We start from the raw sequence: 20,000 nt of genomic DNA, 5'->3' as shown, positions 1-20,000 counted from the left end.
CAATTAGGTAACCAAGATTTAAAATAAGCTAAACAGAATTAACATAAAAGAATTTGACCTACAAACCTTTTCTAAACCAAATAAAGTTGGTCAAGTCTTTAAATCACAGAAAGCAAAAGTGTCTAAAGTTGACATTAGTGTTTCAGATATCATCATCATTATAGTTTATATTTTTATTTTGTGGCTGTACAGGGTGTCTGCAGGGTCTTAAAAGTATTAAAAGTTGGAAATTGGAAAACATTAAGGCCCTTAAAAAGCATTAAAAAGTACATTTCGCTTACTGTTTAATGCAGGGGTGCCCAACCAGTCGATCGCGATTTACCAGTTGATCGCGGGCGGAGTTTCAGGCGATCGCGAGAAGTGTTACCATGTAACCATGTATTTAGGGACTTGGATATCCCCGCATAATGATGGAGCCGCGGCCATTTTTCTCTGGTCGCACTGTCTAAGCGAAATCAATGATCGCAAGCGCGCTGTAAATAAATCGCTGTTTGTAGGAGGTTCTTCCCAGAGTTTTCGTAATATGACACAACTGAATGTCCGGTTTCTCTCATCCCGTTAGAAGAATTCACATTTCGCGCTTCTGTTTCTTTTTGAGCCTGCTTGAAAATTTAACTTCGCATTTGGACTGTTCAAAAACATCGTGGGACTGTTCAAAAGATATTAATAGATACATGGACAGTTACATTCTATTCTTGTTTATTGTTTCCTTAGGTTTTATCCCAGTCTGTACAGTTTAAGGTAGTTTTTAAGGGTCCCAAATCTGTCCCCAGGTTTCCTAAATCACATCAGAGCTCTCCTTTTTAGCGACGCCTTTCCGTGTCTCCCCTATAAAGCTAGTTATACTTTCGCGAGTGAGCGTAGCGCGGGACTCAGCACACCTCGCGCGCGTCACATTCTGTGCAGTGTTGTCCGTAACGATATGTGGTAGTATAAAGAAACAACCCTCAAAAACAGGGGAATGAACATTTACCTGACGAATTTTAATGTTGCTTTGTGTTTCAGATTTCAAAAATGCTGGAATTTAGGCTAAAGTACTTGACAATGCACTTAAAATGCACTTCTGCACTTAAAACACTTACAAACACACACGTAAAATAATTTAAAAGTAATTTATATATACGAATTGGCTTGTTATTTTGACATTTGTGCGCCTAAGCGTTGCATTTTGTGTGCGATCCGGTGACATTGTTGGCCTCAGTGACCCCGTGTTTCATGCCACTGTTTGCGTTGCGCATCGTTTGATTTACAAATTAAGCACTGGGCCTATTCATATCCATAAACTGGACTTAGAAGAGTATGTTACTATCTTGAATTACACATATTCATATCCATATACTTAGAAAAGTATGTTCCGATTTTTATCTGTTTTCCAGTTGAATTTAAATCCATCTGCTGGTTTCCCTGCCAGTGCCACTACTCTTTTCTGTAGTTTTGGTGTGTGTGTGTGTGTGTGTGTGTGTGTGTGTGTGTGTGTGTGTGTGTGTGTGTCTAAGAGAGATAGAGATGGTGTGAAGTTCTTGTGAGATTCTTGTTCTGTTTTGACAACCTATTTTTGACGCATTGATCATTTCCTGGATTTACTGCTTATTCTCCACCTGTGCAAAAAAAAAAAAACAACTACATTTGAACTGCGGTTGGGGTTCCTTGTTTAAATTATTGCCCGGCCCTTGTGTTTGACTTGGTAGATCACGGCATGCCATCAACTTCAAAAGTAGATCTTGGTTAAAAAAAGGTTGGGCACCCCTGGTTTAATGTGTACTGTGTATTTGGACACACTACCCTTTATCTCGTACTGCTTTGAAGTACGGCATTTCAGACGGCACCAGGGACTCACCATTATTAGTATTTAGCAGTAGCCACGCCTACTGCTACCACGTGTTGTTAAGGATTAACCCGCCTCCTGCAACCATGCAAGTACCCGTCGCTGCAGAATCAAAAGTCCAGGGGGTGGAGCTGGATCTAGATCCAACTCCTCCCACCGTCCATAGTTTCTTTTGGTCGGTCCAGGGGGCGGAGCTGTATCTAATCCAACTCCTCCTACGTGTCGCTTACGTTTTGCGACAAGGAAATATAAATCCAATAATTCACCCTTAAGACTTTTACCGTTTAAAGATCAAAATGTTCTTTAAATGTTATTTAAATAACACAATACACGTTTTTTTAAGTTTACAAGAAAACGTAAAAGTGGACAGGAATAATGATCTGTGATTGCCAACATAATAAAGTACAGTACATTTCTTAAATATGTACTATTTCATTTTTTTTTACCTTTAATAAAAATTACTTTTTTCGTTAGGACGGTACACTTCAGGTGTGCAGAATGGACAGTGGTATTTACTACAGCATGTAGTGCACTGCACAACTGAAAGCATCTGTCCTTTTTTCAAAACTGTGATATGCATCTATAGATGGATGGGATAATATTAGGGGTGTATTCAACTAAGGATTTTCATAGTCGAATCTGATTCGTCAGCTTTTCCCTTTAGTCGATTAATAGTCGAATCGGGTTTATTTTTTTATTTTTTTTTTGAGCACCGTAAACGGGATCCCGTTCTCATTCAGGACTTTTTTCCTCTTCAAAGTAAAAACCTAAAACACTCAGAAAAATGAATAAATACGGTGGGTTGCCTTTATTCAGCTTTTATTTATTTACTTATTTTTTTATGAAACGTTAGAGAACATTAACCGTCAGTGCGCAGTGCGTATATCGAACTGTCAGACAGGCACTGTGCAAAATGTCAAATATATTTAATAAAATATGCCTGCCTGAAAATATAAAAAAAAATTGCCACACAACAGCAAAAAATATAAGGAAAGATTCAAGTAACTGGGTTTAAAAGTAAACAACAACAAAAAATGTTTATAGGCCTACTTGCCGAGACGAGACGACAGGACCGAAACAACAAACGGCTGAACTGTTTTTTTTTTCACCTTACGCGTTTTAAATGGTATGCCATGTTGGTTGTTGTCGTGTGAAATGAAAGACGTTGATGACATAACTTACACTTTACTTTGTTTGATTCATCTTTATCAAAATACTTTTGAAGTTTTTTAGTAGCCATTATAATCTCGGCAGATGCTGCGTATTCTGTATCGTGTTCAGCTCCGCTCGTTTGGATTGTGCAACTGCAGGGTGTGATTTATTAATGTGTAGTAAGGAAGATGCCTATTGTTAATGTGCAAACATAATTTTTTAATATTTATTAACAGAAATTGGGATGATTTTATTTGACAAAAGGCTATATATAACGAAAACAAAGACATTTCATGTAACAACTAATGCTTAGCTGCATCCTTGGGCACCCCCATGCAGTTAGAATGGTACATTCGACTATGACGTTCATAGTCGACTAGGGGGTTTAGTCGACTATAGTCGAACCAGCGACTATTGCAGGTCACCCCTAGATAATATAAATAGCATTATATTCGTTGTTGTGAAGTTTTTCAGTGAACTGGTTAATGAGGATCATGGCCGTTACATGCACGCACTACTGAATAACAGTCCCCCTCGAAGTGTCCATGCGGTACCGAACAACACAACCATTACAAATGATAAGTAACTACAGCAAACACTAATTAATTTAACAGTTTATGTCCAATATGAAGAACACAACATAAGTATTTAATACATCTCTATTCTGTTTAGCTAACCGCTCGTCTTCTAACATCAGTTTTTACCGTCACTTACTTAGTTTAGACACCTAGATTAGATAAACTTAACAGTGGTTGTTCATGCAAACAGAAACGTTCAGATTTTGTATAATCACCAAAGGAAACTAATTACTAGCATTAGCAAGATGAAAATTGGTTTACTCGACACTTACTTTCATATTCGTGATTGTTCACAAATGAACGGCAAGTGAGTAAATAAGAATAGCAATGTAGGACGGCAACAGTGATATGAAATGGCTGATCTGATACAACTCTGTGTAGTGCAATTATTTCAGACCAATGAAAACACGATGGTGGGAGGAGTTGGATCTAGATCAGCTCCACCCCCTGGACTTTTGCTTCTGCAGCGAAGGGTATCTCCAACCATGTGCTGTTAAGCATTAATCCCGCCTCCCACAAACATGTGCTGTTAAGCATTAACCCCGCCCACTGCCTACATGCCACTGTTACTGACTCCTCCTACATGTGGCCATCTTCATTCATTATACATGGGATATATATCAGTGAAAGTGTCAAGCAACCTTTCTTTTATGAATATATAAATATATAAATAAAAATGTAATAAGAGTGATAAAGTGAGTCTTTGTCTTACTTTCTAAGTACGTTTTCCTGTCTCAGGCAAAAAGTTCTGTTGACACTACTGAATCACATCACCACAGCCAGATCTCACACACACACACACACACACACACACACACACACACACACACACACACACACACACACACACACACACACACAACTTCTAAACACCTTCTAGTTGTAATGATTAATTCACAGGGTATGGGAAACTGTCTTCTATTTGACCTACTATGGGGAAGATGCACAGAGAAATAGATAAAATGAGAGGAGAGATAGAATGAGAGAGAGATAGAGAGAGTGAGTGATATATATAGACAGAGACAGGGAGGGTGGGCTTTGGCAGCTAGCCTCCTGAGAGAGCCAGGTCAGTTCCAGGCATTGATGTGAATCTACAGAAATCAGAACATTTATGCCTCGCCCACACAGATTCAGTACCCTCTGTGGCCATGCCCACAATTCCCCCAACTTCCCATCATAACCCTGTGGGCCTGATGTGGCTGTGCCTCAACCCAACCCCCCACTTAACCCAACCCCCCACTGAAACCAACCCCCCACTTAAACCAACCCCCCACTCAACCCAACCCCCCACTTAACCCAACCCCCCACTGAAACCAACCCCCCACTCAACCCAACCCCCCACTGAAATCAACACCCCACTCAACCCAACCCCCCACTCAAACCAACCCCCCACTTAACCCAACCCCCCACTCAAACCAACCCCCCACTAAACCCAACCCCCACTCAAACCAACCCCCCACTTAACCCAACCCCCCACTGAAACCAACCCCCCACTCAACCCAACCCCCCACTTAACCCAACCCCCCACTGAAACCAACCCCCGACTTAACCCAACCCCCCACTCAACCCAACCCCCCACTGAAATCAACCCCCCACTCAACCCAACCCCCCACTCAAACCAACCCCCCACTTAACCCAACCCCCCACTCAAACCAACCCCCCACTCAACCCAACCCCCACTCAAACCAACCCCCCACTTAACCCAACCCCCCACTCAACCCAACCCCCCACTGAAACCAACCCCCCACTTAACCCAACCCCCCACTGAAACCAACCCCCCACTCAATCCAACCCCCCACTTAACCCAACCCCCCACTCAAACCAACCCCCACTTAAACCAACCCCCACTTAACCCAACCCCCCACTTAAATGCCATGCGCAGACACACCTATACCACTCCACACCATATCTCACCACCATGTGGGTCTGTATACAGCGCTGTATACATGTCCCCCAGTTCAGTCCCCATTCACTCAACACAAAGTTAAAGTAAAACCAAACCCCATAAGTTTCACAGCATTCAGAACAAAATCAGAAGACATTTGACTGAATAAGTATTCACACACAGAGCCGTTCCATCTGCACGTGTTTGACTATGTACCAACACTGCATGAATTCTTCAGGCTCCATTAGATTGAATGGGGAGTGTTAGATTGAATGAGGAGCATTCGTCAACACTGTCAGTCTTTCCCAGAATGCTCAGTGGGAGGCCTCGTCTTTTTAATTTTTTCCCGACCTTTCTAAGAGTCTTGGGTCGTTGTCCTGTGGATAAAGTATTAACAATCGTATGTGTCCCAGCTCTCTTGCAGCACATGGGAACATTTTACTCTGGTACCTTTTCAATGACTCCAATGCCATGACTAAGAAGATGGGGTCTTCTCAAGGGGGTGAGGTCTCCACAAGGGGGATTTGTTTGTCTCCTTTCTCATGCACAAGCCCGTGCGTTCGAGCCTGATATTACCCAGTGCTCCCAGTTTGATTCTGATCGTTAAGCGCTCACAACTGGAGTGGCAGTCTTGGACTCCTGCTGTCTGGCTGCAGGCCTCTTGTCAAACTCCAACACTACAGCTCCACCCGCTTCATTGGCCCAGACGTATGACGTTCTGGAGGACGGCCAGGTCTGAGGAGACTCACAGCTGTTGCGGATTGTGGCTATTTTTTAACGATGGCCTCTGCTGGTCTCTTTGGTAGACTCAGAAGCTTGGAGATTTTGACATGTCCTTGCCCTGACTGCTCTACCCTTAAAACACTGTTTGGAGTGCCCCTCCGCCTTTGTGATCTGGTTTGTCCTTGGAGACTTTCTGACTAAGCCAGGAATCTCCTAGACACGGGTGTAGTCTGCTCTTGAATGTAAAACACCTCAGTCGCACTGGCAGACTCTCTTCACAGGTATTTTAGTTGTGTCAAAACAAGCAGGAGAACACATACACAATAACCTAAATTTGGAATTGTTCAGTGTATTCAAAGAGTTTTTATAATTAAAATGTTCTATAGACTATATGCTCCCATTGGATGGCAATAAAAATATTTGCATAAATGAATACAAATCTGGTTGTTCTAGTGCAACAAAGATTGCTTTGAACTGCTTGGAACAGTCCGAATGCAGTGTGAGAGGGTGTAACATCCAAAAAACAGTACACACTGAACCCAGAATGCAGTACTCAATGAACCCAGAGTAGTACTCACTGAACAGTGCAAACTGAATCAGGCAGACTAGTCAGAGGTACTAGGACTAGTCAGAGGTACTAGGCGTAGAGCAACACATTATTTTGGAAGGGATACAGTGGACATAAAAAATCCAATCCAATATAAATGTCAGGATCTTTTAATAAATTATGGTAAAAAAATCCTTCCTAACACCTCTTAAACCCTCCTAACACCCCATAACCCTTCCTAACACCTCTTAAACCCTCCTAACACCCCATAACCCTTCCTAACACCACTTAACACCTCCTAACACAGCATAACAACTTCTAACACCTCAGAACCCTTCATAACACAACACCCTTAAAACATATCCTAACACCTCAGAAACCCTCCTAACACTTCCTAACACCAACACCCTCTTGTGACATGACTCACCTGATATGTATGTGTGTCTGTTGGTGGGTATTGGGCTCTTTTTGGCCAAATTCTATGCCTTCTTCCTCTCTGATCTTCCTCACCAATCATCCTCACTATCATCTCTGCCCAGTGTGTGCATTGTGTTTGTGTGACTGTTCAGAATGTGTCTCCAGAAAAATGATTTATAGACATCACTGAACCAAGATGCCTCTAGCCTTCAACAGCACACACACACACACACACACACACACACACACACACACACACACACACACACACACACACACACACACACACATCGATCTACTGGTGCCCAGACTCTCTATGCACAGTAACCATAGCAACACTGCAATGAGAGCTGCAGTAGTAGTGCATTCAAATCTCTCTCTCTCTCTCTCTCTCTCTCTCTCTCTCTCTCTCTCTCTCTCTCTCTCTCTCTCTCTCTCCCCCCCTTCCTGTCTTTTTTATTCATTATTTTTCCTATTTTTCCTCTTTCTGTTTTACTTTTGCATTCTATCTATGACTTGTGTTTTCAATATTTTACACACACACACACACACACACACACACACACACACACACACACACACACACACACACACACACACACACACACACCAGTAAACCCTGACAGCTTCTGTAAAGTGGTAAAAATATCCAGTGGTCCTATGAGACAGACTCAGCCCAGCTTTGTGTAGCTTTTGCCCCCAGTGTGGCAGCAGCCAGTGGGCAGGTCCAGAAATCTAGCCTCAGGCATTAGCTTGGCCTACATGCCCAAAACAGCTAAGAAACAGCTTCTTATTTTCATATGTTCACAACTACATTCTAAATGTACACACACACACACACACACACACACACACACACACACACACACACACACACACACACACACACACACACACACACATTATGTTCATCTGGATACATCTCAACTAACCAACCTTCAGCTACTAAACACACACACACACATATATGTGCTATAACTTCCATTCAATACAATTCCACAGGGGCTTCTTTCTCTCATCTGCCCCATCGCTCTCTTTCTCTCTGGACTCCTAAATCTTTCCATTCTCTCCCTTCATCCCTCTCTCTTTTACACACACACACACACACACACACACACACACACACACACACACACACACACACACACACACACACACACACACACACCTGTGGGTTCCCTTGTTCCCCAAAGGGAAAGACTCACGCAAATAACACCTTCTACTTTAGTGTATGCAAACACAAGAGACTGCCACACCCTTACACACACATGGGCACACACACCCTTACACACACATGGGCACACACACACATATACACATGTCATGGCTGAGCAATTGTTTCAAGAGCAATTGGCAGTAATAATAATAATAATATATAATTATTCTAGTGGCTTGTTTACTGATAAATGTTTATTGTGGTGGAGGTGGATATGTACCTTTTGGGTTAAGGAAAGTTTCCCTCACCTCCAGAAAGAACCACAAAGCTCTTCCCCTCTGTCTCACTGGCTCTTCTACCTGACAACACCTACTTGCTGAAAGTTCTGAGCTAATTCAGACTCTTTACACTCTAACTATCTGTATTTTAAATGTGTATGTTGGTTCACACTTTAATTTCTGAACTGATTCAGGCTTATTACACTAATGATTTGTACTTTAAATGTAGCCTCAATTAATTTTACATTTTCACTTCTGAACCAATTCTGGCTCATTACATTCTAATGATGTGTATTTTAAATTCAGTGTCGGTTTGTTCACATTTTTACTTCTGAACTGATCCTGGCTCATTACACTGTAAGGAAGCAAACACATACCATCTTTTCAGTTAAAAGTATTATAGTGTCATTGTCATGGCTCCACAAAAAATACTCAAGGAGCCAGTGGCTACTAAAAGGAAAAAATCAGGTGAAAAAGAATAACTTTTTCTTAGAGTCCAACAGAGATATAGATTTTATTTTTCACTTCGCCATATTTAACAAGCTAATGCTTAGTGGTAAACTTTCAGCTCAGCTACACTGCTTTGTGAATCACACAGTTGATTGAATTCCCGTATGCATGCATACATTTTTTGATAGGCAGAGATGTCCATGTGAGTGGGAGCTAAAGTAGCCTATTGTTTAACTTTTAAAATACAGACTCAAAAGAAAATGTGGATATTTTTTCCAATTACAAAAAACCTTACCTATAAAAAATGCAGTTATATCACTGTCACGATGTCCAGCCCCTCCCTCCTCCCTGGTCCCGCCTAATTTCCCTGTTCCCATGGTTTCTCCCTCTGTCTGCCACGCCCCTTTCCTCATCTTTCCCACCTGCGTCTCGTTTCACCGTCATGTTTTCGGTGTATATAATCCCCGTGATGTTACTCTCCTGTGTCGGCCATTGATTGTACGTGAGTTCCCCTTTTCTTCTGTATTTGCTACATGATTCTTGCATCCATTACACCTGTTCTTACTCTTGGTTTTGCTTCTAGTCCTTATTGTTGGTTTATGTTTCGCTCCGTTTAGCTTTCGTGTTTTCATTGTGTTATGTTGTTAATGGTTATCGTTTGTATGTTCTCTCATTATGCGTTTAGTTATTCGTTCATGGTTTGGTGTTTGTGCCCCGTTATCCCTGTAGTCGTTGCTCCCGTTGTGTTATATTCTCCCCGTAATGTTTAAGTGGCTTGTTGGGTTGTTATGCTCTCATGTGTTTTATCGTTTCCTGGTTGTCTTGCTTACCCGTTTGTCTGTATCTTCCTCTCTGTGTTTAGCATAGTCTCATTCTGCCTGTTGTGTTGTAGTTTAGTGTTTTGTTACGTCCTTTTTAATAAACACTTAAATATCTGCATCTGTGTCACTCCTACTGATCTGAGACGTTACAATCGCCTATCGCCACTGATCTGAGACGTTACAATCACCTATCGCCACTGACGAGTGAAACAATAATTTTACTTGCAAATTAATATTTATGGTCGTGATTGCAGCCATAATTTGACAGGAATTTAAGAGGTTAAACTTTTTTGTTAACTAGGCTTGTCTCAGTAAAATAATGTTTTGCTGACAAAAATAGTATTTTTGAAAAAAAAAAGAAAGCAGTACAAAATTTTAGCTCAGAACTTCATATCTAGTCTATATAGTAGAAAAGGAGTGGCTTTCAATCTCATTGTACAGCATTATAATAAAGGCATTCTATTTTATTCTAAATGCTTCATTAACATGTCATGTAAATTACACCTAAATAAAGATAATTTATTGTAAAATCGTTCTGCCTTTCAGAAGCTTTAGTTTGTGAATAATCTGGGAACAATAACAGACTCTTATTTTGGTGGTTCTTTTTCTGAATGAGTATGTGGTCCTCATGAGCCCAAGCCCAGCTAATTGGGGAAGACAATGACAATCAATATGTAGTAATGTAAAGTGATTTATATACTCGTGTGCTGTGTAGTTTAACTGTTCTTCCTCCTCATGTTATTAAAGTTAAGGTCATTTTGTCTACTAGAGCATTAAGATGGTGTCTCATCCATAGCCATGGATTTGCACCATGTGAGACATTTAAGACACTTTAAGGTACAGCCTACTATATCAGTTCATTGTGGATATGCCATGCTTATGAAACAATTTGAAACCTGTCTGGCTCATGCTGGATCCTGGAAGCCTTGTGAGCGCAGTGACACTGGGACTTATGATCTGGATCCTGGGACTCTTATACGTGTGGTGACACTGGGAACCCTTGTGAGGATGGTGACAGAGGCACATGTGTGCTGGATCCTGGAACCCTTGTGAGGATGGTGACAGAGGCACATGCGTGCTTGATTCTGGACCCCTTGTGAGGATGGTGACAGAGGCACATGCGTGCTGGATCCTGGAACCCTTGTGAGGATGGTGACAGAGGCACATGTGTGCTTGATCCTGGAACCCTTGTGAGGATGGTGACAGAGGCACATGCGTGCTTGATCCTGGAACCCTTGTGAGGATGGTGACAGAGGCACATGTGTGCTGGATCCTGGAACCCTTGTGAGGATGGTGACAGAGGCACATGTGTGCTGGATCCTGGAACCCTTGTGAGGATGGTGACAGAGGCACATGCGTGCTTGATCCTGGAACCCTTGTGAGGATGGTGACAGAGGCACATGTGTGCTGGATCCTGGAACCCTTGTGAGGATGGTGACAGACGCACATGTGTGCTGGATCCTGGAACCCTTGTGAGGATGGTGACAGAGGCACATGTGTGCTTGATCCTGGAACCCTTGTGAGGATGGTGACAGACGCACCTGTGTGCTGGATCCTGGAACCCTTGTGAGGATGGTGACAGAGGCACATGTGTGCTGGATCCTGGAACCCTTGTGAGGATGGTGACAGAGGCACATGCGTGCTTGATCCTGGACCCCTTGTGAGGATGGTGACAGAGGCACATGTGTGCTGGATCCTGGACCCCTTGTGAGGATGGTGACAGAGGCACATGTGTGCTTGATCCTGGAACCCTTGTGAGGATGGTGACAGAGGCACATGTGTGCTGGATCCTGGACCCCTTGTGAGGATGGTGACAGAGGCACATGTGTGCTTGATCCTGGAACCCTTGTGAGGATGGTGACAGACGCACATGTGTGCTGGATCCTGGAACCCTTGTGAGGATGGTGACAGAGGCACATGTGTGCTTGATCCTGGAACCCTTGTGAGGATGGTGACAGAGGCACATGTGTGCTGGATCCTGGAACTCTTGTGAGGATGGTGACAGAGGCACATGTGTGCTGGATCCTGGAACCCTTGTGAGGATGGTGACAGACGCACATGTGTGCTTGATCCTGGAACCCTTGTGAGGATGGTGACAGAGGCACATGTGTGCTGGATCCTGGAACCCTTGTGAGGATGGTGACAGAGGCACATGTGTGCTTGATCCTGGACCCCTTGTGAGGATGGTGAGAGAGGCACATGTGTGCTGGATCCTGGAACCCTTGTGAGGATGGTGACAGAGGCACATGTGTGCTTGATCCTGGACCCCTTGTGAGGATGGTGACAGAGGCACATGCGTGCTGGATCCTGGAACCCTTGTGAGTAGGGATGCAAATGATTAATCGACTTTCGATTAATTGTCCATTAAGACGTTACTCGATCAAAATGTATTAATCACGATTAATCATTAGAGAGCGCTCCTGTATTAACTTGAACAGAGCGTAAGAACGAGAGGTGAACACGTGTCGCGAAAGACCAGAGTGGAAAACAAAATGAAGCGGGCGAAAAGACGTGCGGTGTGGGACCATTTTGAAGCGTGTTCGGGAAACGAGGCAGAAACTGCGTAATCCAGAAAATCCCAAGGAGGGAAACTTTATTTTCCACACAACTCAAACAATAGCACTGTTCTCTTCCCCTCCCCTGGCGCGCGCAGGCGCCGCTCTCCCAGTGTCACTTAAAGGGCCAAGTGCCTGTCTGTTAGGGAACTCGCTGCGAGGAGTAGTAGTCGCTACAATTTCAACATTGTTAATTTAGGCAAAGAAGTCAAATGTTCTGTGTGTAATGCGGTATTGAAGTACAACAGTTCCACTAGCTCACTCAATTATCATTTGAACACCATGCATGCAGCTGTCCTGCATATCACCAGTGCACCTGGTCAACCTAAAATCACAGCTACACTGGGAAGGCGAGCGTTTTCGAAGCTCGCTACAAAAAAATACGAGTGAGCTAAAAACAAAGCTAGCTACTGCTACTACTGTAGCCCTTACAACAGATTGTTGGACGGCTCTAACAACAGAAAGTTACATTACTGTGACGTGCCACTACACTGACGAGAACTGGCAGCTAAAATCTGCAGTGCTGATTACGACGAACATGTCGGATAGACACACCGCTGACAGTTTAACTGACAAGCTCAATGATGTTGTGGAAACTTGGGCACTCTCCGGTCGCGTTACAGCATGTGTTCACTACAAAGCTAGAAACATTGTCCAAACATGGGCTCAATAATATTCTGTTTGGCTCTCTATTTAATTTCTTTTTTTTTTTAAACATTTTTTTAAATGTCTAATGTTTCAAATTGAACTGAGCCAGTCCTTAATTTATTCCTTTTTTAAAATGAAAGAATGTATTTTGTTATACCATAATTTCCTCATGCATAATTATTTGAGCAATATATAATATAATACAATATAATTATCATAATATAATATATACTTTTTGAACAAAGTGTTTTAACTACACTGCTCAAAAAAATAAAGGGAACACTTAAACAACACAATGTAACTCCAAGTCATCCACACTTCGTGTTCAGATAGGAAGCAACACTGATTGTGAATCAATTTCAACTGCTCTTGTGCAAATGGAACAGACAACAGGTAGAAATGAGAGATTTTCAACTGATTTCAAAGATTTTTATTAATTGAGATCTACGATGTGTTATTTTAGTGTTCCCTTAATTTTTTTGAGCAGTATATTTAGCTGATATTTTTAAAAGCCCTATTGAAACACTGAAATTCAGGTGAAAAACGCCGCTTATCGATTAATCGAAAGTCGATCGATAAGATCAGTCAACTAAAGATTAATGAATTAATCGATAATTTGCATCCCTACTTGTGAGGATGGTGACAGAGGCACATGTGTGCTGGATCCTGGAACCCTTGTGAGGATGGTGACAGAGGCACATGTGTGCTGGATCCTGGAACCCTTGTGAGGATGGTGAGAGAGGCACATGTGTGCTGGATCCTGGAACCCTTGTGAGGATGGTGACAGAGGCACATGTGTGCTGGATCCTGGAACCCTTGTGAGGATGGTGACAGAGGCACATGCGTGCTGGACTGCTGTCTGAAGCCATCAGTGGACTTGGCTCTGAAGCCCTCCCTGCCCAGCAGGTTCTGAGTGTCACGCTCACCTTCGCTTTGGTCCAGCTCATCTAGCAGCTTGTCATCTCTGTAGTGAGCAGCAATGGAATGACTGCCAACCCCTAACTGTCCAAAAGGTCATTGATAGGTCAGTATGGTCACTCCTCTCTTTCTCTTTCTTTATTTTTGTAACAGATAAAGTGTCAGAGATAAATCTCTGAGGCACTACACACACACACACACACACACACACACACACACATGGGTATCAAATGGTTTAGATGTCGTGACCTGTCAGATCTTTGTTACCACATCACATGTTTCAGATTTGATCTGTACCTGCTAGAATGCCTTTCAATTCTGCCACTCGGCTGGTTTGGAACATCAATCAATCAATCAATCAAATTTTATTTATATAGCGCTTTTTACAACAGTTGTGACAAAGCAGCTTTACAAGTGCCGAGTCCTAGCCCCCAGTGAGCAAGCCAAGGGCGACAGTGGCAAGGAAAAACTCCCTAGTTTTTGCATGAGGAAGAAACCTTGAGAGGAACCAAGACTCAGGGGGGGGAGCCCATCCTCCTCTGGCCGACACCGGTCACCATGACAACAACAACAATTTAGACAGAAAGAAATAAAGAAAAGGAAGAGATGTAATGTCCATCATGGTGGAACATCCACGTAAATAAGGTAAACTTTTTATGGCCTTTGGGGTGTTTGATAAAAACATTACAAAATACTTTTTTGTATTTTGAACCAGATTTGAAAACACCACCTGATTAGGAAATATACCATCAGATTAGGAACACCACCACCACCACCAGAATAGGAATTATACCACTAGACCAGGACATGCCACCATCAGATTAGAAGGAATACCATTTGATTCCTTGTTTCTCCTTGTTTGAAACATTCTAAATGTTGGCACTGCACCATCACAATATCAATCCACAGCAGTCGGTACTCAATCAGTTCCCGTTTTATTAAACTGCACATTCCTGAACACCAATTAAATGCAAAGCCATTAGGCTTGCATACAAATGAAAAGATCTGACAGAAACTGGATCTGGACACAGAGCAAGAACCAGCTGGATCCAAACACACACGCTCACATCCATTCAAGCGGCAGGGGTTTGGAAGTGTGACCTGCATCACACAGAATCTTCTCAACTGACTCTGTGTAACGTATTGCACAGGCAGAGAGGGATCCAAATGCGGAAGAACACCGCTTTTATTGAAATGAGACACTGGTACAGAAACAGGCAGGGGAATCACGAGTACTAGGATAAGTAACAGCGTTTTCTTGGCGTGGTCAGGACGGTCCAGGGTCATACCGGGGGAGCAGAAGTCAGGAGGTACAGAGGGACTAGGCAGGAGACAAGGTCAGGGACGTAAGCGAGGGTCAGAACACAGGAGAGCAGACAGATAATAGAAAGGCTTGGTACGCGGCATGAGTCGGCAATACTTCGCAACTGAGATGTGCTGGTGAAGTGCTTAAGTAAGGCTGAAGGGGGCGTGGTAATGAGGGGCAGGTGAGGCTGATTAAGAAAGATCAGGTGGCATTCCTGACACTCTGGAGCTACAGCTTTGTTTAAACCAAGGTCAAAGTCAAGGTCAAAGGTGATTCTATTGTCCTTCAAATGCAAATTCTCCTGTTTTTTTTTATTTTTTTATAAAATTCTCAAAACATTTAAGATAGCACAAATAGACTCACAATTAATATGCATAACACACAAAAATCAGACATGAAAATAGTGCTGTATAATCGTGTTATAGAAGATGTAGAAGCAGTTAAGAAGCGTGTTATAGAAGCAGGTAAGAATGATAAGACTAGAATGTTCAGGTCACTAGAATGTTCTGGAGAAGATGGAGAAGGTGGTGAATGTGGAGAAGGTCTTAATCTACACAAGAGGTTAAAAGCTTAAAACTTGTGCTGAAAAGTCGTGTTATGACCTCAGACCAAGAAAATGGACTCATCTAAAGCAGAAGGAACATTGAAGCGAACCTTAATGAAGTGCTATATCAGAATGCTACTAAAAACCTGCCTGTCATTAATGGTGCTGCTATTGTGTCAGACAGACCCCCATCACTTTAGCAGGGGCTGTAATGCTGACCTTTCTGCCTTTCTACCAGGGCTCCAGTCGTCTGTAATCATCTGAGATAAAGGAGACCCTCTTCCTGCAGCACTAACCTGTGTACTGTGTTGAACAGGTGCACGGTATGAACTGGAGTGCAGTGTGAACTATACTATGAGGTATGACCTAATGTGCAGGATTCAAACCACTCACCCAAACATCCTGTCATTAAGGTCGGTGGCTATAATCCGACACACTTTAAAGGTGACATTGAGTGCATTTATTCAGTACTTTAATTTGTTCTCTGATATCTATATAGAAGATAGTGTATGTGACTTTGGTCAAGGCAAAGAAATGCCCCAGAGGTGGCTTTATGTGTATATTTACAAACATATAATTTGGCCCAAGAATGAAACAAGCTGATGTCTTTAAATTTTTTTGAAGAGCTCATGAAAAATTGATGAGCTCTGCTCTGATTGGCTGGTTAACATTGAGGCTCTGAAACAACAGGTCAAATCTGTCACTAGGTAAATGAGAAGTGAACCATGGATTATTATACAGAGGTATCCAACTGTATATGTATGAGCATCAGAAGATATTTCAGTTTTCATACTAATTGATAGACTTGGTCTAATGACCTGTTGTTTACAGTGACAGACAGGCTAATGTTGAAGTTCACTATAGACTGGATATCACTAAGCAACCAAACTAGCTAACTTCTGAGTTAAATCTTGTTGACGAGCAATAAATTAGAATTTTACCCAACACAGGAATTGACAAAGATACATTATATATTATAGATTTATTACAAAGGTTTATTTCTTTAAATGGGACATTGTAATTGGTTTCTTGTTTTTGATATTTACAGAAACACAGTCTAAATTAAAGTTGGCTCACTGCTAAACCTTCAATGTCAGATGAGCTGGCTTCAACTGACAAATGTGGACAAAATCACACTGAATGACTACTTAGAGGTTATGGCTGCCATCGCAATGCCAATAAAGTTGGAACTGCTCATCCCTTCAGTGTCAGACGCTGAGCCAAGCTTTCTTGATATTGTCTTATGTTTGAGAAACTGTCAATGTGCAGAGGAAGCTAGCCACTTGTGCATGATCCTGTTAAATATGAACATCAATCTTGCCCGCTGACAGTTGGGTCTTGGAAGTATGAAAAGTGCCAATATTATCTTCACATCCTGGAACAGTGCATTCTAGAACACAGCATAGAACAGTGCATTCTAGAACAGCCTGGAACAGTGCATTCTAGAACACAGCCTGGCATTTTCATTTTGGTTGGTCCATTGTCATTGTTGTGTTCTTCCCTGAGGATTGTAGGACTGTAGGACTGTAGGACTGTTGGAGCAACAAGTAATATTTCTTGGGCTAGAATGTGGGCTGGTGTATGCAAATAATTTTGGAGGCACAAATATCAATGAATCAATACTTTTACAAAATAGTGTAGGACTTTAGGATTGATCCACCTTATGACCTTGTTTTGCTCATGAAGGAAATGACAGCAGTGTTTCAGACATTCTGGAACACGGAATGCTATGTCAGCTCCATGTAACGAACTCTCCTTATTTAACTCTGCTAAGGCACCCTTGAAACAGGCATGTGTGAATGAGTCCAGCCTGTGTCATGCAAATAACTAAATGAATGAACAAGAAGGGCAGTGAGTGTAGTTATAGCGTAACAGTGAGTGTAGTTATAGCGTAACAGTGAGTGTAGTTATAGCGTAACAGTGAGTGTAGTTATAGCACAATAGGCCGTACGGTCCTGTTTCCGTTGTCCTGTGGACTACTCTGCACTTGTACTCAGAACAGAAGACAGCAAAGTTCCTGACATGGGGAATAAATGCAGTTGTACATGCTCCTCTATTAGATACAGCAACAGATCCAATGAAGAACTGTACTGCCATACAGAGGCAGATCCCAAAATCATATTCACCATCTTCATCATTATCGCACACCCACACACACACACACACACACACACACACACACACACACACACACACCCACACACACACACACACACACACACACACACACACACACCCACACACACACACACACACACACACACACACACACAGAGGACGGAGTGTGGGTGTAATGATAATACATAACATGGGTAGGAGAGTAATTGCTATGTTTAAGCCCCCCTGTTGATTTCCCTGTTCTCTTCTGGATTCACGCTCTGTGATGTAGACACAAACAAACACACCATACTCATCACTGCTGCATACGCACTAGGGGTGTCACGATTCTCTAAATCCTCGATTCGATTGTATTTCCGATTTTAGGGTCACGATTCGATTCGATTCTCGATTTACAGGAGAGAGGCCTATGTCAGTTCTAGATTAGTCTATGGCAGGGGTCGGCAAATGTTGGCACGCTGAGGCATAATCACTGGCACGCACTACGCTAGACCAGCATCAGCAAAAAAAATTTAATTTTTTTAATTAAAAAAATTTAAAATCCCAGACAGAGAGCATGATCCTCCAATCAAAATCATTCCTCAACGCTTTGCACTCAACACCCGCCACAGACCCATGTTTAAATTTGTTTGAATAACTCTAACGGCCGCACGGCACGGCGTGTGACGTAATCCCTGAGCCGCGTCAAGGCTGGATTATTTATTATGGATTATAATTTCACGAGTGACCGTAGCGCGCGACTCCACACACCTCGCGCGAACCTGCGCGAACGGCGGAGGCGTTTATATTCTTTGCAGTGTTCTCCAAAATGATATGTGGTAGTGTAAAGAAACACACCTCAAACACAGGAGAAGGAACAAATTTTATTTATATAGCGCTTTTTACAACAGTTGTTGTCACAAAGAAGAGGAAGAAACCTTGAGAGGAACCAAGACTCAGGGGGGGAACCCATCCTCCTCTGGCCAACACCGGTCACCATGACAACAACAACAGCTAAAGTTTAAAAGAATTGCAACTATTATGATTATAGTTAGTTTAAATATATAAAATATTTAATCAATATTTCGTGTTGGTTTATTAGGACATAAATTATGTGATGTTGTATTACGCCTTACGCCGTAAGTTACCATCTGACCACCTGTACCGGCTCAAAAAACACTTCTGATAAAAATGTAACTTTATCATACTGAATTTATCTTACATCTACCTCTGACGCTCTTCCGATGTGTGAAATACAGGCAGTCCCCGGGTTATTACGACATCGATCCGTGCATCGTAAACGGAACTTGGGGTTTGGTGTTTGGTGTGTCTCTTGTATTACGTTAACAAATACGAGCCTCTTGTATTTCCAGGACGAAACATGAGAAAACGTCAGAGGCGGTCTTTGCATAGAGGCGTGGCTAGGCAACTGCCTTGGGCCCCTCCCACTGCAGCCCACTGTAGGGGCCCCCTGATTAGATGGCTTATTTCTCGCATATTAATGTTGATGATCCCCCATCGCCTTGAGCCCCAAAATTTCAAAGTCTGCCACTGGAGAACATGAAGACGTTAAGATTGGGCATTTTGAAAATAAACAACCATTAAATAATGTGATGAAAAAACGAATTATTTCGAATCATTACGAGTATATGTATAAATATTTAACTTAATTAGGTGCTTTAATTCCACCTTCTAAAGGTGTATGAGCCCAGAAAACATGACTTGGTTCATTGTGCTGAAGCATGGCGCGCGAAAATTTACAAAAGTCGAGAGGTGCATGACCTTGCAAATCGCCAGCGTGCACGGGCGGAGCCACCGCGATTATGTCATTTTCGGTGAATGGACCCTCGCGACATGTCTAGTTTAAGCCAGGCTTTACTTTGCGTAGTGTGGGTGCTTGCGTAGCTTAGAGGGAGGGATCGTTGATCCTCTTTTTGACTTCGAGGCTCGAGATCGTGACATAATTTCGATCGATTTCGATATCGTGACACACAAACACACACACACCATACTCATCAATGCTGCATACACACACACAAACACCATACTCATCAGTGCTGCATACACACACACACACACACACACACACACACAAATAAA

The 20,000-nt window shown here is 42.5% G+C and overlaps 2 protein-coding genes across 7 annotated transcripts in view; both read right to left on the bottom strand.

Annotated features, from left to right (window-relative positions):
• LOC143486076 (NACHT, LRR and PYD domains-containing protein 3-like) overlaps nt 1-20,000 on the bottom strand; it is a 322,134-nt gene that overhangs the window by 250,582 nt on the left and 51,552 nt on the right. The gene's annotated exons all lie outside the window — the stretch shown is intronic.
• Nucleotides 1-20,000, bottom strand: part of adgrl1b (adhesion G protein-coupled receptor L1b) — a 68,139-nt gene that overhangs the window by 37,983 nt on the left and 10,156 nt on the right. The gene's annotated exons all lie outside the window — the stretch shown is intronic.

This window comes from Brachyhypopomus gauderio, unplaced genomic scaffold (assembly GCF_052324685.1).
Source record: "Brachyhypopomus gauderio isolate BG-103 unplaced genomic scaffold, BGAUD_0.2 sc44, whole genome shotgun sequence".
Lineage (NCBI taxonomy): Eukaryota > Metazoa > Chordata > Actinopteri > Gymnotiformes > Hypopomidae > Brachyhypopomus > Brachyhypopomus gauderio.
Note: the sequence above shows the minus strand (reverse complement) of the source record. Positions and strands in the feature narration are given on the sequence as shown.